The sequence below is a fragment of the Mustela putorius genome, unplaced genomic scaffold (assembly GCF_011764305.1).
Source record: "Mustela putorius furo isolate JIRA1106 unplaced genomic scaffold, ASM1176430v1.1 tig00003949_pilon_pilon_pilon, whole genome shotgun sequence".
NCBI classification, from domain to species: domain Eukaryota; kingdom Metazoa; phylum Chordata; class Mammalia; order Carnivora; family Mustelidae; genus Mustela; species Mustela putorius.
In genome coordinates this window covers 2415799-2440016 of record NW_025422093.1, presented here as the reverse complement: position 1 = coordinate 2440016, position 24218 = coordinate 2415799, and positions in this window count along the sequence as shown.

Genomic DNA, 24218 nt, shown 5'->3' with positions numbered 1-24218 from the left:
ACTATAAAGAGCCTACACTCAAGTTACTTTCTGAATTTTTCCCTGGTTTTCCAGCTAATTCTGAAATTAAACAAATATAATTCCAATCAAAAACTGGCTTAAGTTAACCAGAATCAATTAATCAATTCATATTATTTGAAAACTAAAAATTCATAGAAATAGGAAAGCTCTGGTGTGACTAATAAGCAGGACACTCCTAAAAACAAAACCTAAGAGCATTTTATAAAAGTCAAGTTAATGACTTGTAGTGCCCCCCAAAATTATAAAATTTTAAAAAAAAATCCAGATTTGATACAAGAGGAGTTGCCAGAATAGAGTTGTAATCCTTTAACCAATTCCACCTTTGATTCTGTTCTACAAACTCAGATATCACTAAAGTTGAATGATGCTGAGAAAGCATTCTTTTAACAATACAAGTGCACATTGCCAGTGTTTTAATTTTCCCCTCAGATACCTGCAGCCATTCTTGTATGTTCATGTGTCCTGAGCAAGGAGAAAAGCCAAGTCTTTTTAAAAAGCACTGGATTTGGGACGCCTGGGTGGCTCCGTCCTTAAGTGGCTGCAATCAGCTCAGATTATGATCCAAGGTCCCAGGATCCAGACCCACACCGGTCTCCTTGCTCAGTGGGGATCCTACTTCTCCCTCTCCCACTCCTCCTGCTTGTGTTCCGTCTTTTTAAAACAAAACAAAACAAAACAAAACAAAACACAGGATTTGGATCTAAACTAAGCACATCTCAGCATAGTCAGAGGGCTATTTGGTCTCACTGTCAATGGAGGAATTCATGGAAGTCAAATGATTTTAGCTCTCATATTTTAGAAGATCTGATAGGATTGAATCCCATGTAGGGTAATTTTCTCAGTTACTGACTGTGGAGTTGAAATAGGTAACTTAAGCAATGGGGAGGATTCAGTGAAATCCTGACTTGCGAAATTGACATGAAAGATATGGTATTTATTGAGAACCGACTAATGCTGTGACAATAGGTATAGGCCAGTTGTTTGAAACCTGAGAGTGCATCAAAATCAATTACTGGGCCCATTACTAGAGTCTCTAATTTATTTAGTAGGTCTCGGTGAGGCCCAATAAGGTACAGTTTTCCCTGTTCCCTGTTTGATACTGATACTGCTGATTCTGGGGACCACACTTGAGAAACTGCTGTGCTAGGCCATGATTTTGGCACTTTGAATTCTTTTGTGAATTTGAGAAATTTTTTTATACTTATTGAGCTTACATTCTAGTAGGAGAAACAGACAAAATGAAAAACAGGAATGTACCGTATGATCTCATGTAATACTGAGTATTATGAAGGAAAATGAACAGGGTAAGGAATAACAAATGTAGGAAATTCAGTTTTTGAAAGGATGATCAAGGAGGGCCTCTTGAAGAATTGACATTTAAGCAGATTCTCAATCAAATAGAGGAGTCATATGAGATAGGAGCTTTCCCCAGAGAAAAACACCTTAAGACAGGAAAGATATTGGTAAGAAGGGCTGACTTGTGAACATAATACAATAGTGTTCTAGCTAGTGACTTGACAGAAGCACAAAACATCATTAAAACTATATGATCATTCAAACCTCCTTGTTGATTATGATCAGAACACCAGGGGATCTAATAGAATGATATCTGATTCTTACATAGGTTTAGTAAAGCAGTGACTCCAGTTAAAGTTTGGAACATACCTACTGTTTCAGGTATGTTCACCTGGTTGTAGCAAATCCTGTTATCACCTGGAAACACATATTGCTAATGATCCATCAAATAAATCCATCTCCATTCCAAAGTGAGCATGAAAATAAATGATGACTATGAGGTGTGGCCAAAGACAAGACCATAATGCAATGGGTGAGGAAGGATGAAAATCCTTAAAAAAGTTACAGACATCTTAACATGTGACAAAAGTTAACACTGCAAAACACCTTTCTTGTTTTTTCATTTGTATTTTACATATTTTAATTAACTTTCTCTCTTAATTTTGTTTCTTTCTACTGTATCCAGAGTGTGTTTGTGATTTTTCAAGCTCTTACTACTTAAACTTAAATCTTTAAAAAAATAAGTAAATGGATGGGAAATTTCCTCAGCACCATTTTGAATAGGTCACACTTTCCAAATGACATAAGATTGTATTGTTCTTTCATCTCTCTCATTTATTTCCATAGTAGCACACTATCATAATCTTATTTATTTACTTATTTCTTTACTATCATTTTGCCTCAAGTGGAATTTGAGCTTCATGAGGGCAATGAATTCACCTGTATTCTTTAACACTTCATTTCTGGAGCCTAGAAAGGGCTCGCACATAGTAGGTATCAAAAATATTGGTAGAATAAAATAGTAATTTTTTTAAATACCCAAGTGAGCAATTAATCTTTCTAGCAATTAAATTTTTTGAGTAAACCAGGAATATGTCTATTTATATAGATGTAGATATGCATATATAAACACATATATTTGCACACACCCATGCACACATATTTGCATTTATATATGGATATGTTATTTAGGTACCTGCTAACTTTAGACATATTTAATCTATTAAGAAGAGTAAATTAAAACCTTCTAGTACTATTTTTTCTCTCAATATCCTGGTTTTTTATATGTTATATAGTTTTAAAAATATTATATATTATTATTTGCTTAAGAAATAATAATGGTTATTTATTTTGAGTGTTATATGTATCTTTACTATTTTTTGTGTATGATTTTATTTATTTATTTGACAGACAGAGATACAAATAGGCAGAGAGGTGAGAAGAGAGAGGAAGGGAAGAAGGCTCCCTGCTGAACAGAGAGCCAGATGTGGGGCTCAATCCCAGGACCCTGATCCCTTTAACCCACTGATCCACCCAGGCACCCCGAATATCTTTACTATTTTTATCTTAAATTTGTCTATTACATATTTTTGTCTTAAATTTATTATTGTGTAATTTACTTGGGATTCTGTATTTTTTTACTTTTCTCGACTTGATTTTTAGTACTTCTTTATTTATTATATATAATATTGATGGGTAGTATTGAGGACATTGCCTGATATAGATAAGGTTGAGTAAATGAGTAATTACACAATTTCCCTATTTCATTCTGCAGATTTACTTGAAATGAATCATGCTTTTTAGTTTAGTTTTTTGTTTGTTGTTTGTTTTAATGAACTTCCAACAATTCTTGAAGTAACAATGAGAAATAGTTTAAGTAAGAAGAGTCATGTAACATTTGTCAGTACCACCTTGAGAACTAACCAGGATGAAAGGTAGTTTATTTTTAGTGTGTCTTATTATTATTAATGGGTCCATCTACCCTTGTTCCTCAAAAACAACATTTAATCAGCAGATCTTCTATCTTTTTGTTGTTGAGGACAAGCCTGGCATGAATAGTTGAGAGGTGGTACAATATAATAAAGAGCTAATAAGTTTGAACACAATACCTGATTTACATCCCGAAGGAATTTCACTTCTTGTGTTAAGAATTGATATCTTGATCATGTCTGGTATTATGTGATATTTTAGTCATTTTTTCTCAAAGTCAGCTCCACCAAAGTATTGCGTCTTGCATGGGTAGTCAGATTTCAATTCTGAAGACACTTTTTCAGAGAGACTTTTCCTTGAATTGTTAAATGTTGTTTATTATCCAAATGAAAGCACAAATAACGAGGAAGGAAAAAATGCAAGGCATTTGGAGATATAAGACTTGAACATGGAGACCTGGTTTCTGGTGAGAACAAAACTTATTTTATAATATTTTTTGAGAAAATGTTCATCTTTTCTATCCTCATTGTTGTAATGGATTTTGTCAAAGGATGTTCTTTTTGCCATTATTTTTGTGAAAGAAAATGGTCAAAAATATTTTTGTTGAGAGAGGTGATTTTCAGTTAAAAGCAGAAACTAGATTCATTGTTTTATGGAATGAACAGTCTCATAAAATATGGTGGGAATTATTGTTTGCTTTCAGCAATTTAATTAAAACCTCAAACAAGTAAAGCCCACAGGAGATTTCTACCAAGGGCTAATTTATTGCTAAATGCTATTCTGAGTAGTACAGCACAGAAAGTAGAATGTCTGGTGTAAGTAGCCTAATTTATGAAATGAATTAATAAATTTAGCAGTTGTTAGAAGGTATACCTTTCTATGTCAGGTTTGTCCTCAGCTAATGAGATGGTAGAAATTCTTATGATTAAATGTTGATCTTGAGGAACAAGGGGAGATGGACTCATTAACAACTTTAACTCGGTCTTAAAGAGACCATTCCACCATTCTGTCAAGCCAAGGTGGTGGGGAATAAGAGATCAGTGAATTCCAGTGATAATTCTTTTGGTGTGCAGTGGGCTCCTTGATCAGAAGTTATGTTTTGTGGACTATCACAACAGTGCATACAGCATTCTGTAAATCCACAAATGGTAGTTTTGGCAGAAACATCACATTGCAGGAAATAGATACAAATGCAGAGTAAGTGTCTGTTTTGGTAAAACCAAAATCTTGCCCTTTCGATCATGGTGGTGCTCCAGTTTAATCAATCTTTCACCAGAGAACTGGCTGACCACCCAGGGAATGGTGCCTTATCAAGAACTTAGTGATGATCTCTCCTGTTGACAGACTAACACTCAGCAATGGGCATAGCCAGATCAGACTTGATAATTGGAAGTCCATGTTGTTGAACCCAGGCATAACCTTCATCCCTGACACTTTTTTTGGGAGCTGTTGGGTGATGAAATAGTAGCTGTGGAATGAGGACAACTGGCACCCAAAGAATGTGCCACCCTATCCACTTGATGATTAAAAACCTCTTCAACTGAGGACACACTATGGTGCACATTCTCATGGGACGCAAATTTTTTCATGATTTTTACCAATTCAGAAAGGCCTATCTATTTTTGGTGGATTTCTTGACAGGAATGAAGAAAAAGACTTACATCAAATTAAAAGCATCATACCGAATACCAAGGCATATGGTAGTTTGCTCAGTGAAGCCACATCTGGTACAATAGTGGCATTTGGAGCCACTACATGGTAAAGTTTGCTATAACCCACTGTCATTTTCCAAGGTCCATCTTGCTTCTCTGCACAAGCTAAAGTGAGGGTTGATGTGATAGAAATAAACAAACTGCATTTTTCAAATTTTTGATGGTGGTACTAATCTCTGAAATCCATCAATAATACTGCAGTCAGAACTGCAACATTGCTTTTGATTTACTATTTTCTTATGGAAAGGCAATTCTCAATAACATTTTCTTCCACTTAACATTTTCAATTACAGGAGTCCTCACTCCACAGATCAGGGAAACAGTGTGGGGATTCTGCCATCTACTTAGCACGTCCATTTCAATTATACATTTCAGAACTGGGAAAATAACCATCTTCAGTGGGATTCAGGAACCCATTGGGCCCACTGTGAGATGAACTGGAGCTAAAACTCTATGGAACATCTGACATCCATATGCCTCTTCTCTGAGTGGTGGACCACAGTGACATTTTGAATCTCTTGGAATTAGTATCAGTTCAGAGCTAGTGTCCCATAGGCCCCCAAAAGGTCTAGTTGTTTCCTTTTCTTAAATGCATAGTAACCCTGGTAAAAAGCCATATGTCCTTTTGGAAAACACTGAGAGGAAAATTTTACATTTTTGGAAGTGTACCAGGGTCCTTCCTTAAGGAGTTCTTGGTCTATCAGCAGACCCTAGTCTGGAACTGAATGAGATATAGTGGCTCTCTGTTTTATTTTTTAGGTTAAACTTTTATTTATTTGACCTAGAACTTTTATGCTTAATGGACCAAGTAAGAACTTACCTGGCTTCTTATTTCACTTATAAGAATGCCATGATCAACTAGTTAGCCAACTTCATAGGTCTGGGTGATTCAGACTGTTCTGAGTGCAGTTCCTGTAATGGAACCATACCCATCTTACCTTTCACATGTGAGTGCTGCCATTGATGCCTGTATCCTGAGATTCAGTAACTCCTGTTGCCTTTGTTTTTTTCTGCTTAGTAACTGCAATTCCCATGGTGAGGTCTGACCTACAGAGAAGAATGACCACACAGCCTTTTAAGAATGCTGAGGCTCCCTTCACTACTGTATTTCTTTTGGTAGTCGTAAAAGGTATGTTCTAGACCCTTTCAGCATGGGTGAGTCATCTTAAATGATAAATCTACTCTATTGTTCTTATTCCCCTAAGTTTTTGAATTCCTTCCTCTATATTGAACCCGAACATATCTGGCATTTCTAACTTGTTCATTCTGGATCACCTTTTGGACCATGTTTCAGACAATCAACCAAATAAACTGTTAGAGCTCTTTCTAACTTCTTGAACTTCAACATTAAATGTGGAATCTCTGTTTAGGGAGCACATATCAATAAATTTGATCAGATAAATCTTTATGTTCCTTCCACCATTATCCTATACCCTCCTTATGTATTCCCATACATGTTACCTGGATTTTTATCTGAATACATTAGAAAACACAAGTAGTTCTTTTGCAGTGTAACACACATTCTCATGGAGCACACTTGGGACCTCACCTTTAGAGACCTCCCATGATGACTTCGGTTATGGTCAAGAAGCAAAGAGAACTCCTAGAAGTAGGTCCTAAGAAAAATCTGTATTATCTTGCATGGCAACTGGAGGCCATTACCATTTCCTCAGGGAAAACACAGTCAATCCCCCCAGATGGGGGTAGCAAGGTTGACATCACTGGAGGTGGGGAAGTTGATTCTGCTGAGATTGGGTAGATCACTTTTCCCCAGGGTGTCAAGAGATTGCTTCCACTGGGGGTAAGGATGCCAATCACTCCAGATAACCGTTCCTATCTCATTGAAATGCTTTGAAAACATAATTCTAATATTTGAACAATATTCCATTATATGGATTATATGTGATCATTTTAATTATTCTTCTAATGTTAAAGATTTAATTTCATTTGTAAATAATGCACTATTATAAGTCTTTGCCTGAGTTTGGGTTGTTCTTCCCAGAAAAAAGGTATTCAACTGTGATAACTCATTCAAAAAAGGAAAACATTTGTAAACTGCTTCATGAAAAGATAAACTTATATTCTAATAAATGGTGAATGATAGCCTCATCCAGTGGGCCAACATTGAATGTTATGGTTTGTTTTGTTAACGTTACAGTAAAGATTTCATGTATTACAAATGAAATTGGATATATTTATGAATTATCAGATTTTGTGTTTTCTCTTTCCAGATATTTTATTGGGGTCTCATGTCTCACAGTCTTGAGTGACTAAGTTAGTGATTTCCCTTGCCTAGTTCCAAAAAATTGATAATGAGTCATATATTCTGGCCTGCTGTATTCGCAGTTAATTGAGAGACAGGAACACTGATGGAATGATTTGAGAGAAAGAAATAGGATCCAAATGTAAATATCCTCTTGAATTTCAAGGAATGTTGAAGATGCTGCTCTTTAGAACTTCCCCTTTCTGAAGATTACCATACACTTTTCCAAGGCAAGTTTTATCAATAGCTTCTCAACAAAGTAGGGAGAAGACATTTTAATTTAATATTAGGAAGAAAATTTGACTGATTAGATATGAAAAAGGAAGATATGATCTTCACAGGAATTTCTTGTAATAAGTATTTATGATTATGCAACTTGATGGATTTGAAGCACTTTCATATTCACTGTCTCATTCAATATTTATAATAATCAAGGAAGGCAAAGAAATATATAAACAGATAAATATATATATATAAAACAGGGTGATACACACACACACACACACATACATATATACACATCTGTCTTTAAATTCATTGCTATACCCTGTTCCTAAGAGAGAAATCAGGTAGGGAGGAAAAAATATTTCTTTGCATTTCATAAGAATGTTATTAGCCAGGATGAATAATGAGGGATCTCTGCATTGGAGAGAGAGACCAGTGGAAATGCTTTGAACCCCACACAGAGCATCACCTCTGTGGTGACATCAGGGCCCAAAACTATTATATCCCTGCTTGGCTAGTGCTACTATCAATAATGTGGGACAGCTCCAGCTTGAAGACTAAGGTTGTGTGAGAGATGGAAGCTGAGCAGGACTGATGAAACAAAGTCTTTTGTTGTGGCTGGCACCTCTATAGAAGCTATAGAAGCCAGTGGCCACAAAGTCCTGGTTTGGTTGACTGCAACACACATCAGTAACCATAACTCTTTTTGTAGATGGGGATAAGACATTCCTGGAAGACTTCCAAAATTATCTTGGCAGAGGATCTCTGTAAGGGGCCAATGTGCCTCCCAGCCAGAGGTATCAGGAGCCATTATAATTTCAGTTTTGTAATAATCACTTCATAAAAGATCTGTCCAGCTCAAAATGATACCCTTAATTTCTCCTTGCGCACATAATGGTTTATCTTTAACCGTGGTTTATATTTGCTAAGTGGTCCCACCTCTTGGAGAATGTTGATTAGAACAGAGTGAACATCTAACACAAACAATGTAGATCATTGAAATGTAAATAATGTAGCCAGGAAACAGGGAGATGTCGACCTTTATTCACCATATGAACTTTGGCTGCCTGGATCCCTAAGATCCTGAGAACAATTTTGGCCCTGATTCTGGCCTCTTTATAGGTCAGCTGCATCCCTGCTCTTGAAGCTTACTATCTTTTGGTAACTTCATCATTTTGGTTTACAATAGGTCTTTGTTGGTTCATGTGTTTAGAGAAAAAAAAAAATAGAGTCCCAACCAATTATATATGAATATTACAAGAAGCTGATGAAACATGGAGCATTTGCATCATGTCATATTATATCATTTATTTTTCCATGTGATTATATCTTCTTTTTAAAGATTTTATTTATTTGACCGAGAGAAAGAGTGAGAGAGGGAACACAAGCAAGGGAAGTGGGAGAGGGAGAAGCAGGCTCCCCAAGGAGCAGCAAGCCCTACGTGCAGCTGGATCCCAGGACACTGGAATCATGTCCTGAGCTGAAGGCAGGTGCTTAATGACTAAGCCACCCAGGTGCCACATTATCTTTTTTACATGATGAGTTTCTCAACCTAGTGTAATACATTTTAGTTTATTCTCCATGTAATTATAGGATATTTTAGTACACATTAATATTTTTTGAGCTATCTTCCTATAAAATAAAAATCAGTATCTTTTATTTTTAAGTCCATGTTTTGGACTTTATTTTTGAGATCCTAAGTAGTAGGAAACAATTTTCCTGGAATGTTATGAAAGTAGTCAAACATTAGTGGGGACATGGAATATGTAAAATTAAGATTTACATGCCTCCTAACACTCTGCATCTAAATGAATGACTTTAGGGGCACCTGGGTGGCTCAATGTGTTAAAGCCTTGGCCTTCAGCTCCGGTCATGATCCCAGGTTCCAGGTATGGAGCCCCACATCGGGCTCTGTGCTCAGCAGGAAGCCCGCTTCCTCGTCTCTCTCTGCCTGCTTGTGATCTCTGCCTATCAAATAAATAAATAAAATATTAAGAATAAATAAATAAATAAATAAACTACTGTAGATCAGATATTTAACTTTCAATTTGATTTCACTAAAAAGATACTTGTTGTTAGTAGCATTCTAACATAAGACAACTTGAAAAAAATATATAACATAAACTCCCACGGAAAAGATTCAGTACTTAATACCAGCATTCTTGGTGGGTAGAAGACAGATGAAGAAAAAAAACAGCTCTTTAAGAAGGGAACAAGCATAGAAAAGCTAACAGGCTTGAATGAACTTTGATCTGCAGCAGAAGCTTCCTGCAGTTACTGACTTCATAGAGACAGAGGAGTAATGAGATTCCTGCAGAGGAACACAGCAAACTAAAGGTAGATTCATTGAGCCCAACGTGGCTGCTGTGCATTAATTTTCAGATAATGGAGCATAACTAAAATAGGTGCAAGCTAAAAGCTGTAATGTAGACTTCAACTTTAAAGGAAGTCAGTGGGACACGAAGAAGAGTAGACAGTCCTCACTGCCAGAGAGTTATAAAAATAATTCAGAGCTAATGTTATTAGAATCAGATGTGCTGCAGTGGCAAGCTTATTAGCTCTGTTTTAAGAAGATAAAATTGTATGATGCATTTATAAAAAGACATTGAATATAAACATAAACACTATTTTGGTGTAGAGTCTTAAATGTTTTCTAATGGCAATTTTATAGGATATTTATTTCTTTATCCAGTGAGCATAAATACAATTAAATATTTGCGATGTGTCAGGCTCATTGTTCTTATCCTTTAGAAGCTCAGAATCTTCTTAGTGAAATAAAACACCAGTGATTCTAGAAGAAAATGGAGAGTGGTTTTTGCATGTGTACAGGGTGTGTAGAATGTTGGGGTACAGACAGTATGACATCGTTGGACTCAGACTGGGGAAGAGGTTTCCAGAACAGATTTTTTCATGGAATCCTTAGCCTCAATGTTTCTTAAAGCAGATAAAGAGTTTTGTTTTGTTTTTTCCTTAAGTTGAAGTCTCAGGGAGACTTATATTTCTAACTTAGTTTATGTATATTTACTTTAATGCAATATTTTTGGATTCTATGGAAGTCTCAAATTATTTTTTGAGAGAAGTAGATGCTTCACAAAGGATTTATAGTTTTTTTCTCTGTGGCAGTCTTAAAAATTAATAAAAATGACTCTAACTGGATTAGGTCAATTATCCCACGCACTGATTTCTCCAAATTTCAGTGCACACACACAAGTATGTGAATGTGTACACACACACACACACACACACACACACAGTGGGCATTGAAATTAAGGTGTATCTGAGTATTTTTTTCAAGGCCAGATGCAAGGTAGACTTGCTAGAAATAAGTGTGTCACAGTGACAGGTTTTTCTGATTCCCCTCCCGCTTGGAGGTGGATGAACATAAGATATGCTCCGAAGGAATCAAATTTAGAAATAGAAAAATAGTAACTTTACAAGGGAGAAACCTGGTAAACAATTACCTTAACCAATGATGTCATGGGGATATCACGTACAGCAGGATTGGATGAGATGAGAAGGGCACTTCATTTCTTTGATACTCTTTCTAAAAGTCATAAGCCCAATCTCATCATAAGATAAATGTTAGACAGTGGAGGACAGTCTACAGGGTATGTGGATAGCGCTCCTCAAGAATGTCAGGGTCTTGAAAAACAAGGAAAAACTGAGATACCATCACAGACCAGAAGAGACTGGGGAGACATGATTAATAAATTCAATGTAATGTCCTGGATTGGAGCCTGTAACCGAGAGAGGACATTAATGAAAAGACCAGCAAATCTAAATAAAGTCTGGAGTTTAGTTAATAGTCATTTTGACAGAACTTAGTTTATACCACAACAATGTAAGCTACAAATAATGGGAAAAACTGAACAAGGTGTTTATGTGAACTTTGTACTAGCTTTGCAATGTTTCTATAAATCTAAAATATTTCCTCTCAAGTTAAAGAAAAATCCTTTCAGAAAGCTTTGTAATGTGATAGTGATAATGCCTAATTTCTAATATATCATTTTAAAACTTTCACTTCAAACCAATCCAAGAAATGAACCAGAATGTGCTGTAATTTAATGAGAATGTTTTGTCAAGTCTTTGTAACTGTGAGTGAAAAAGAACCCATGATAATAAGTGACAGGAATAATTATTAATACCCACAACTGAACAGATATAAGGCATCTCACTGAAGTGAAATGTACCTTCAAAGTTTAAGAATTTCCTTCCATTTCTTTCTCCTGTAATTAGCTACACTTAGCAGTGATAGAGATATGACAATCTACAAAAGTCATTTAAACCTATTACAGAATTCTTTCAGACACTCTTCAAATACCGTGAAACCAACAAATTAAAAGAAAAAAATGTAATATGTACAGTTACTTCAAATTTCTATTTTTTTAAAAGATTTTATTTATTTATTTGACAGATCACAAGTAGGCAGAGAGGCAGGCAGAGAGAGAGAGAGAGAGAGAGGAGGAAGCAGGCTCCCAGCTGAGCAGAGAGCCCGATGCGGGGCTCGATCCCAGGACCCTGGAATCATGACATGAGCTGAAGGCAGAGGCTTTAACCCACTGAACCACCCAGGCACCCCAAAATTTCTATTTTTGTATGTGCTATCTTATCTTAGAAAGAACATAAGGTTTACATATTTTTTCTTATTGTATATAGATAGTAAACAAAATAGGTTACAACAAAATTAACCTATACTGGAATGCTTAGATGGTACAATTTCATACAGTTGTACTATCATATATGTTGTAAATATATATACTATATAGTACATAAATAATACATATAATGACATTATAGAATACTATTTATATAACATTATATTCTATCTATATGTTCTAAAAGAACACCTTTAAAATAGAGTTGCTTCTTTCTTAATTTTCTTAACTTCAAACCGTCATTTAAAGCCATCTCACCCTAAGTACTTTGCAAGCATTTTGTAATATCCAGACTTTGCAATATCCAGATTTTTGAGGCTCACAGTGCACTACCTTGCAAGCCTTTGACAAGCACAGCTCTTCTGACTTTCTAGTTTATTTCAGCTAATTGTGAAAGTTATTCCATGACCACAGCAACAAGAAGCAGGGTGCTGTAATAAAAAGGATTGTAAGTTGAACTTTCTGAAAACACTGATATCAACCAGTTTTAATAAAAACAAAAATGTCAATTTCACATGGTTCAGCCTAATACACAAGTACTATAGCATTATTCTCCTCACATCTTCCCACCATTTTATGATCCACTGAAATTCCCTTACCTACCCTGTTATTTGACTTCTCCCTAATCCCTGGAAATCAACCTGCAATTAAATTAGAGGATTTTAGCCAGTGTAACGTGAGTATAAAATCCTAGAATCATGGTTCTTCTTTTTATTTGTGGTATAATTTGATAACACATTTCTCTGGTTCTGTAAGCTCAGTTTGCTCATAGGTAATAAGGGAAAAAGGGATAAAACATGTTATATCCTTAACATGCTTTGTGAAGGTTATATAAGGGTAAAAATGTACACATTGAGATGTATAGCAGATCACTGATAAAAGGTAATTGCCTTTCTTTCTCTAGACTTTCAGGTGTCACCCTCAGCCTGAATCTTGAGGTCAACCATTACAACCATTTACAAGCCCTCAGTACAAGCAATTGATGAACTCCCATATTTCTAGCTGTTTGCAGTGTTCCGATGAGAATTAGTTAAAAAACAAATACTAACCCTCACTGAGTTTACACTTAATAAAAAAGCTTCTCGGAAAATGAGTAAATAAATACATGAAAGCAGATTTGTATTAAATATAAGGGTTTTGAAGAAAGCAAACAGGGTGCAATAGAATAATAGAATATTAGTGACTCAGTAGAAGGAGGCTTCTCTCTGTGATTTATTTTCCCAATCCAGCATCTGTTTCCTCATTACTGCTTCAGAGTTGGTTAATTTTCCTCAACAAAATCAAAATATGTGACTGATTGTTTAATTATAATAGATTCTATATGACCTTACCACAATTTATGAGCCCTAAATAAAAGGACTGATAGGGCACAGGAAAGTTTTTCAGCCATTTCTTAATGGCTGAAAATACCTGTCCATATTAAAAAAAAAAAAAAAAAGTAGTTTGGAGCACTTAATTACTTCATTCCAGTTCCTTACTTCTGAGATGGTGTTTTGAAGAAAGGGGTTGACAAAAAAGAGGGGAAGTAGAACGCAGGGTGAGAGCAGGTACTGGCGAGAAAAGGAGATTCTGGAATTGCCATAGGAAGAATTGGGGGCTGTGAGATAATTCATAATAACCAGTTTCTTCTTTGGTTTTCAATCATGTCCTGCTCTTTAAGAGCTACCCCTCTCTTCTTTTGATCATTTTACCTTGGTGTTTGCCTTGTTCTAAGGGAGCAAAGGTTTTTGTTTTTGTTTTTTAAGATTTTATTATTTATTTGAAATAGAGAGAGACAGAGATAGCAACAGAGAGCACAAGTGGGGAGAAGAGGGAGAAGCATCTCCCCACTGAGCAGAGAGCCGATGGCGGGGCTGGATCCCAGAACCTTGGGATCATGACTTGGGTCCAGGGAGACACTTAACAGATTGAGCCACCATGGGGCCATCAAGGAAGCAATCTTTTTTGAAAGCTTGCTTACCCATTATTTCCAGCAGCTAAAAATTTCCTTTAGTCTGGGCCTTATCATAAGCTCCCTATATTTTCTGAATTTATATAACCATTTATCTTTCTCTTTCTTATGGTCCTTAAACTTTCAAATTTGAGTTGTCATTGCTCAGGTATAGATATCATTTCCTCTATGAGACTTTCCCTCTTTTGAGATCAGGGTCGTATTTTGTATGTCCACATCTCTCAAGGTGTCTGTCATATTGTCTTATGCAAGATACATATTTAAAAGGGTTTGAAAGAATAAAGTTGATTCAGTAAGTGTTTATTCATAATTCTGTAGTTTCTGAGCATCAGAAAAGGACAATATTTCTACAGTTGCAATGAATGTTTCTTATATAAGAAATTCAATTTCTCTAATAAAGATGCTTTGTTCAGACTGTGGCTCTTAATTGAAGTATGTAACTTTTAAGATCTTACATGGTTACTTTGAAAGAAAGGTTTCTAACAAAGTTAAGACCTAATTGGAACAAAGGATTCTTTCAGTTAACTAACTAAAAATGCACGAGGTTCTTTAACTGATAGAGTTAAACTATTTCTTTTACTTTTTTTTAAGATTTTATTTATTTGATAGAGAAATCATAAGCAGGCAGAACAGCAGGCAGAGAGAGAGAGAGAAGCAGCCTCCCTGCCGAGCAGAGCGCCCGATGCGGGGCTTGATCGCAGGACCCTGGGATCATGACCTGAGCTGAAAGCAGAGGCTTAACGCACTGAGCCACCCACACACCCCTTGAATTAAACTATTTCTAACTGGAAACTATTCCTCAGGTTTTCTCTACTTAACTGGCTTCTGAAGTAATCAGTATGTACCTACCTGAATAGTGGTCCTCTGGGTACTTATTATATTGAGAGACAGAAATGTATCAGTGTCTCCAAGGTACTTACCACTTTACTTTCCTCATTCCCTCCTTGTTGACCCACTTTTTGCTTCTTAACTCTTAAACTTGTCATTAGTGTGTTTGGGGTGACTCATTACTATTTATGTATACATTGATTATAAACCTTCACTCTGGGTGTTAACAGTTTGAGAATGCACTTGGCTGTGTATTTCTGGTCCACAGAGGAGAAGGATCATCAATAAGTCTCATTTATTTGCTTCAGTCCCTTCTGAAAAGTACTGAGGCAATTCTTTCAACACCCTAACTGTCCTCATGACAAGCACCCAGTATACTTCTGAACAAGGCTGAAGGATAGAAGTTATTTGTCCCTGTGTTATCACCTTATTCTGATCTAGTAGTTTCCTAGTTATAGCTGTAGACATTTTTTAGTCAGGAGCTCTGGATAAATAATTCTCCCAATTTATTCTAGTAGAAAAAGTTGGAAAATTTGTCATATTCTACCTCTTTCCCCAAATTAATATGAAGCTGCTAATAGAAACATTTATGTAAATGATACACATTAGCAGCTGACCTTGAAGAATCATAGCATTTCCCACATATAAACAAGTCTCCACTTGGCATTTCACTTGTGATAATGACCCAGAACAGGTGTTAATTCTCAATTTGCAGGTTCATTATGGATACATTAAAGTTTAGAACTAGAGCATTTCTCTCATGTGATTCCAAATTTTGCTATTTTCATCTATGCACTGGGTTTATGTTCTCTTATTTCCAAAGAACATATGCTCTGCAATGGTAATATGGTCCATAGCATATTCAATATTACATAAACATTCTTTCTCTTGAAGAATTTAGTTACAAATGTGATATATACTTAGCTCCCCTCCTCATTTTTAAAATTCACTTAAATGGCAAACTGTGAATTTATTTTAAATGTTTTTACTTTTTTTTCCCAATGTACTTTTATAAAAGTTTGTACATATGTTTATGCTGTACTCTCGAGAACATTTATTTCCAACAACACTGATAAATACATTGCTGCCTATCTAGATTTTTTAAAATTTTGCTTTCTATGAAGGAGGGACTGATCTGAAAACAAAGTAGAATTAGCCATAAAAGCTTTGTTCAGATTGTGGCTCTTAATTGAAGTATGTATGTAACTTTTAAGATCTTACATGGCTACTTTGAAAGAAACGTTTCTAACAAAAATGGAGTAAATCACATATTCAGAAAGTCATTTTACCTACTTTGCAATGGTCAGCATTGTTTAAATACAATGATTAAAAAATGTTTTAAAAGAAGCTATTTCAAGGTAAGTCATGGAAAGCATAATATCTTCAAAATGCTGTAAACTAGAAATCTTACTGGAGTTAGTAAGAGAAGTATTGGACCCAATAAGATGCACTGCAGTGTAAGGATGTTTTAAGTGTATTGGAAATGTAATCAACATGGAATAGAAACAGAAGAGGCTAAGACATATGACAAAGCCAAGAATATTAACATAGATATGAAGTCTATAATACATCTAAGTAAAAAACAAAAATGAAATAATTTTTGATGCAGAGATAATTTAAATATGGTTATTTTAGTTAATAATTAAGTAGTTGGGTATTTAAAATAGTCTCATAAATTTACTATTTTAAATTCATTAAAATGTTTTTAAATCAAGTTAGAGTTTACTATTCAATTAGAAGTACAAGACAAGCAGCATGTTTTAATAAAAGAAAATAAATAAGGGTACAGGAGAAATGATTTCAAAAATGCAGGAGAAACAAAACAAGAAATAAAGCTAACATTTATTAAGTGCCTACTGTGTGCCAGATATTCCTTTAGAAATTTTCTCATTAATTTTTCCAGTCAATTCTCATAAATAGCCTGACAGGTTAAAATACTAACATTTCACAGATAAAACTGACAGTTGGACATTTGTACCTGAATGTATACAAGTACTGAGCAGTGGAATCAAAATTCAAACTCCTCTTTTTATTTTTTTTTCTTTAAGATTTTTATTTATTTGGCAGAGAGAGAGAGCGTGCACAAGCAGGGGAGCAGGAGACAGAGTCAGGCTCCTTGCTTATCCCAGGACCCTGGGATCATGACCTGAGCTGAAGGCAGAGGCTTTAACCCACTGAGCCACCTAGGTGCCCCCAAAAAGCACATTTTGAACACCTTTGTGTGCTCCCTTGTTTTAATCAAAGATTACAAGTGCAGAAATAACTTGAACTCCAAGATTCTTAGCGTGAAGACTTTTTCTAATACAAAATAACTTGAAGACTTTTTCTAACACAAAAAGCTAACAATGGTTAAAAAAAAAATAGACCTGAACCTGAAATTTATTCCTGGATGAGAGTTCTGAGTTTAATAGAAAAAAAGAAGCTTCAGTGATAAGCAATGAATATTCAAAGATTGATTATAAAACAGTTAAGGTCTTCCAAAGGTGGCTTACAAATGTCCTACCTCTGGGACTAAGCGGAAGTATTGCCATTAATAGGGCTATTGTTGCAAATTTATCTTCTACCTGCTGGGTGATTGGCATCAAGCTTAATGGAAGATGATTTTTCCATCTAACTGCTTAGCTCATGGATGGGCAAATAATTATTTGGAGGACATCTTTTAAAATTAGGACATTCGTGAAATCTTTTTTAAGAAATTTGGAGTTCTCTAGTAATATTACAGATTTCAATGTCTTATGAACATGTATTTCCACTCCTGCTTTTATGCACTTCAGAAAAACTTATGTACGTATGCATCAGGAAAAATACTCTTGATAGTGAAACACAGAAAATTTAAATGACCATTAGCAGAAGAGTGGTTGTATTTGTGTGATGGGATACCTTATGGCAGTTAAAATGAAGAAGCTAGACAGCTTCTATCAAGAGTTGAATCTAGGGGTGCCTGGGTGGTTCAGTCAGTTAAACATCTGACTCTTGATTTCAGATCAAGTCATGATCTTGGGGTCCTGGGATGGAGCCCTGCCTTGGGTTCTGTGCTCAGCAGGGAGTCTGCTTGAGATTTTCTCTCTCCCTGCTGTGTGTGTATGCATATATGCACTCTCTCTCTCTCTGTCTCTCCCTCTGCAAAATAAATAAAGAAATCTTTTAAAAAACAGAGTTGAATCTAAAAAAGTTGAATAAAAACAATAAAGTGGTGATATATGTTGACACTTAGAAAATTTAAAATATGCCAAATGATATTCTATATTATTTATAGATATTAAATAAAAATCATATAGTTATAATTTATATTATTTATAATGTATAATTTACATTATAGATATACTTAACAGTACTTGTGTTTATATATAAATATTAAATAAATTATATATGGGCATAGATCTCCAGGAATGAACTCGCCTCAGGATGGAGCATATATGGGATTGGAAAAGAATATAAAAGGGGTCTCAATTATACTCATAAATATTGTGTGTGTGTGTGTGTGTGCATGTGGCACAGATTGAGCTCTTTGGGAAGCAAACTCTGATTCAGTATTTAGGATGCAGAATGTTGATTAAGGAGAGTCCTTGGGATCAACATCTGTTGAAGGAAGAGAATAAAAGTAGGGAAGGGGGTCAGGGGGAGAAGTTAAACTGTGTGGCAAAGTCACTGGCCGCCTCAGCTGACCCCATGAGGACCTCTGCCCCTGAAATGACCCATCAGAGCTGTCTCACATTAAGACAGGATACTGGGCCTTTTATACCTCAACCTGAATCCATGAGTGGATATGGCTGTTGGAGAAGGGCTTGTCTGGCAGGGAGCAAACCAAATGGAGCTGAGGCAGTCTGTGAGCTGAAGACTGTCAGATGACAGCACTCCCAGCAACAGCTGGATCAATAAATTCTTCTCTGAAGGGGATTGCGGCACAATTAAATAAACCAAGTCAAAAGACAAATTGAGTAATAAAACTGGGAATAAATATTTGCAAAGAATATGGTTGACAAAGGAATAATTTCCTTAGTACATAAATATTTCTTACAGTTCTTGAGAAAAAATAAACCAAACCACACAATTGAAAAACGTACAAAGAGCATCAAATATTCACTCCTGCCATATATGCATATACACATGCACAAAAACAGACAAATGACTTAAATAAAAAGATGATGTCTCCTAAGAATGAATAAAGACAATTTAAAACCATAATTAATTTTATTTTTTTTAATTATAAAGAGATAATTCTGTTAAATACCACAGTGATATATTGATATTAACTGTTTAAAATGTATGGAGAACAATTTTGCAATACGTCTCAATTTTTTTAAAGTTTATACTTTTTGACCCAGAAATCTCCCTTTCAGAAATATATCCAATATATATACATATATATGTATATATATAAACAAAGACTTTTTATTTTATCAAATTTTAAAGCAAAAAATAGTAGAAACAAATAATCAAACTTCTAACAAAATAAAACTTATTAAATGAATTATTCTAGACCCCCACGACAGAACAATATATAATCATTTAAAAACAGTATGTCTCCTTTTAAGTTATAGAATAATTAAAAGCTAATTTTTGAGAATAGAAAACAATAAAGGATACTGTACATAATGTTACCATTTATGTTCTTTCTTTATATAAATACTTATTCAGCTCACACACTCATGCATGTATAGACATGCACATACACACTCCATGAATGCCCAGGGTATGATCTCACTGAAAGAAGACAGTATACATAGGTAACACTGTTAGGGAAAAAAAATTAAGAAACTCAAGTTCAGGGAGAGAAGACTTACTTTTCAAATTTGTAATCAATTATTTTCTTTATGAATCCATTTCTTATTAAAAATATCAGGTTTTTCAGTGACCAACAAAAACAAAACAAACTATGTGAAAGAAATGGGAAAAAAAATCCAAAATTCACATAATTTCTTTCTTATGGTGGTGAAATTTTTCTGTTATTTTTCTTTCCTTGCAATGGATATATTACATAAATATGTCAAATATATTTATAAAAATAAATTAATATATTTTTCAAGTATAACAAAGTTTTGCAGTTTTAGATATTAAAGAAAGAGTATCAAAGTTTTGCCTAAATTTCATTTTCTTAAATTTTATTTGAAAGTCTAATTTCTGTATCTTCTTAGGTACTTAGATTATTTCTTAATTCAAATTAACAGAACAATGATAAAATGTGGATGCCAAAAAAGGAGAAATGGAAACTTTTCATAATATCCACCAATAAGTAGTGACTAAAGCATTTATATTTTTGCTAGTGATATCTTATGATGTCTGTATGTATGGATCATTTTCTCATTTTTGTTTATTTTTTACTTTAGAAAAATCAATATTTTGTGTTTCATACAAAGATCCTCCTATTTAAAAAGATGTTAATCATTTTACATGCTTCAAAACAAGGCACCTCTGCCATTTAATGACAACTTCCTGCAAAGGGAAACATAAGGTAACAATACATGATTGTAATCACTTGAGAAATGGCCTAGAAAACTCAGCTCAATATTAGCAATTGCAAAAATCACAGTATGAAATGTTTGAAGGTAAACAACTCTTAGAAGGAATCTATAATGAAAATTACTGTGTAACAAACCTTAGTAGTCTTTGAAAATATACCAACAAAAGCACTTCAGAACACTTTGAACTCATATTCAGTGTAATGATTTTGTCTCTGAAAATGAGCAATGCATACAGAAGAGTTTAGCGACTTGGTTTGCATTACAGGGGATGTGCTGATGCTCTGCCATGAAAAGCTTTTGGGCATGTATTCTAGACATTAAATTATGGTAATTGAAATGGGAAAATGTCTGTAGCCTTTCTCAATGTTTTTGGGTTAGTTGCACATGAACATCTGCTTTCCCTTTATAACCCGAGACTGGAGAATAGCATCAATTTGCAGGCATTAACAACTTCTGCTCACAAAACAGCAGACAACTCTCTGTTGGAACACCATACCATCCAGGGTGCTCAGGGAACAATGTCTAAATGCTTACACCAACATCAAGCCAAATAACGCACTTCCCGAAAAAGAAAGGGATCCATATTCAGCCATTTTGTTTGGATTTTGCCTTCTTTGTCTTTCCCTGTCTTCCCATCCTTGGGTAGATGAAAATGTTCATATTTTTGCTATTTTAAATCACAAATGTCGGGGCGCCTGGGTGGCTCAGTGGGTTAAGCCTCTGCCTTCGGCTCAGGTCATGGTCTCAGGGTCCTGGGATCGAGTCCCGCATCGGGCTCTCTGCTCGGCAGGGAGCCTGCTTCCTCCTCTCTCTCTTTCTATGCCTGCCTCTCTGCCTACTTGTGATCTCTCTCTGTCAAATAAATAAATAAAATCTTTAAATCACAAATGTCAAGTTATGAGAAGTAAAGTGTTTACGACAAATTGCTACAGCTAAAAGTTATCCCAACCTTTACATCCCACTGCCTACAGAAATCTGTGGTATCTTTTCACATTCTCTCTCTGTATACGTTAAAATATATTATTTCTGTATCTAGATTTATCCATTCATATATATAAACATATGCATGATAAATGTGAAAATAGATACTGTTTCGAGAGATACATACTATTCCATTTAAAAGCATAAAATGATTATGTAACTCATCCTTTGTAGAACACATTTAGCTAATGTGAACAAAATTACAATTTTTCAATGCCTTTTCATCCATATACTCACAAATGGTATCTATATGATAAATTAAAAAAATGGAAATGTTGACTTAAATGTATATGTATATTTAGTTTCTATTGATACGGCAAATTTTATTCCAATGAATTAGTATTTATTAATATTTTCAGTTATGGGTCACAACCCATAGAGTTGTGAGGTTGCTATTTTCAACAGAAGTTTGTCTTATCACTCATTCTGTTAGGTTTGCTGATGTAATAGAAGAAAAATGAAATTTCACTCTTTATTTTATTTTTTTAAAATATTTTATTAATTTGACAGAGAGAGAGAGATCACAAGTTGACAGAGAGTCAGGCAGAGAGACAAGGGAAAGCAGGCTCCCTGCTGAGAAGAGAGCCCGATGTGGGGCTTGATTCCAGGACCCTGAGATCATGACCTGAGCCGAAGGCAGAGGCTTAACCCACTGAGCCACCCAGTTGCCCCGAAATTTCACCTTTTAAACTGTATATTTTCTTGAATGAATTAGATCAGGCATCTCATATGGTTATTAGAAAACTATAATTTTATTGTTTTTATTTTTAATGTTCTTTGTCTATTTCTAATTTGTAGCGATATAATTAATTACAGACAAAAACTTTGAACATCATATTTTGGAATTTGTTTTGGTCATTTGTCTTCAAATTTCTTTAATGTGATGTCATAGATGTTTTATAATGCATGGTCTCATTTTTTAATTTTCTTTCTGAAATTTCAATGGACTATGAAACTTGAAATGGTCTTCCATGATTTGTGAATATATATATATTCTCTGTGGCTAGTTGATTTACTCATATAGTGTTAATAATAATGGAACTTACTATAAATTTAAGAAAATGTAGGTGATAGAATTTTATTTATTTTCCTTACTAGGAGACTAGTTGTTGATACCCATTTTTAGTAAGGTAGGCTTCCCTCACATAATTTTCTTTGTTATATGACAGGTTTGTATATTACTTGTTCTTTAATTCTGCATGTTCTTCTTCTTTTTTAAAAATCTTATTTGTTTCTTCTCCTACCCACTTAAGCCCCCATGTGACATCACCACTTCCTCATATCAGGGAGATCATATGATAGTTATCTTTCTCTGCTTGACTTATTCCACTAAGCATGATGTGCTCTAGTTTAAGTGGGTAGGAGAAGAATCAATGAAACACGATGGGATTGGGAGGGAGACAAACCATAAGTGACTCTTAATCTCACAAAACAAACTGAGGATTGCTGGGGGGAGGGGGTTTGGGAGAAGGGGGTGGGATTATGGACATTGGGGAGGGTATGTGCTTTGGTGAGTGCTGTGAAGTGTGTAAACCTGGTGATTCACAGACCTGTACCCCTGGGGATAAAAATATATGTTTATAAAAAATAAAAAATTAAAAAAAGAATCTTATTTGCTTATGAAGGGGGGGGGCACCAGTGGTGAGAGGGTGGCAGAGAGAGAAGCAGGCTCCCCAGTGAGCAGGAAGTCTGATGCAGGACTGGATCCTAAGACCCTGGGATCATTACCTGAGTAGAAGGCAGACACAATTGACTGAGACACCCAGGCACCCTATTTCTGCATGTTTTGTTCTGTTTTATTGATTTATGTTTTTTTCTTGGTTTTGTTTTGGTATAGTTCTTGATAATATATTTCCTTTTCTGGCAGGGAAACTCTCTCCCATCACAAATTGCTATGCTTTTAAAGTCGAGAGATGAGCTGTTCTTACTGTAAATTAAAGGCATAAAAATCAGAATCAGTGCCTATAAAGCCCCTCTTTTATCTTGTATTATTCATTTTATTACTTACCCTTTTATCCTTTATTTCCAATCTCTTGATTACTCATTGAATGTCCTTACAGTTCCCTCCAAACATTTATTCCAAATTATTTCCATCCTTTAAAATATATTTATAAACATATTTATAAATTCTTAATTTACATATATTGCATCTTATTACAAATCTCAATTTCTGATGTTTTGTTCAAAATCATGCATTTGAGATGTATCCATGCTGCTTTAGCAAATCTGCATTATTATTCCTGACCTCTGTTGAGGAATTCATTTTATGTATATTCCACATTTTCTTTCTTTTTTTTTTTAATATTTAATTTAGAGAAAGTCAGTGGGGAAGGGGGCCGGGGGAAGAGCACAGGAAGAGAGACAAATAGATTCCATGCTGAGGCAGAGCTCGATGCTGGGCTTTATACTACGACCCAAGATCATCACCTGAGTCAAAACCTAGAGTTGGACTGAGTCACCTGGGTATCCCTATATTTTATTTCTGATGCCTCTGATAATTTATGCAAAACCTCCCCTCAAATCTTTGCTGTTGAAATAGTTGAATAAAATTCATTAACATTCCTCTTTGTGAAAATGTATTAGGATTTTTTTTTTTGATATACCAGAAAAATTGCTAAGTCATAGATTGTAAGAAAGCAACAGTTATACACTTCAAGATGGTTTGGACAATTTTATCATCACTAGATCAGGATAGTTCTTATTGCCAGGATTTGGATTTGGATTTTTCCGTATTTTGGATCATTGCCTAAAATGCTTTGTAAACTGGTGCCATTTTTTTCCCCAAACATTATGTCTTAATTTCTTCATTTTTAAGGCAGTATGATATAACTTATTCATAAGATATTGCAAATATTTCAAGGCAAATTAATTCCAGATATATATAATTTGTAGAAT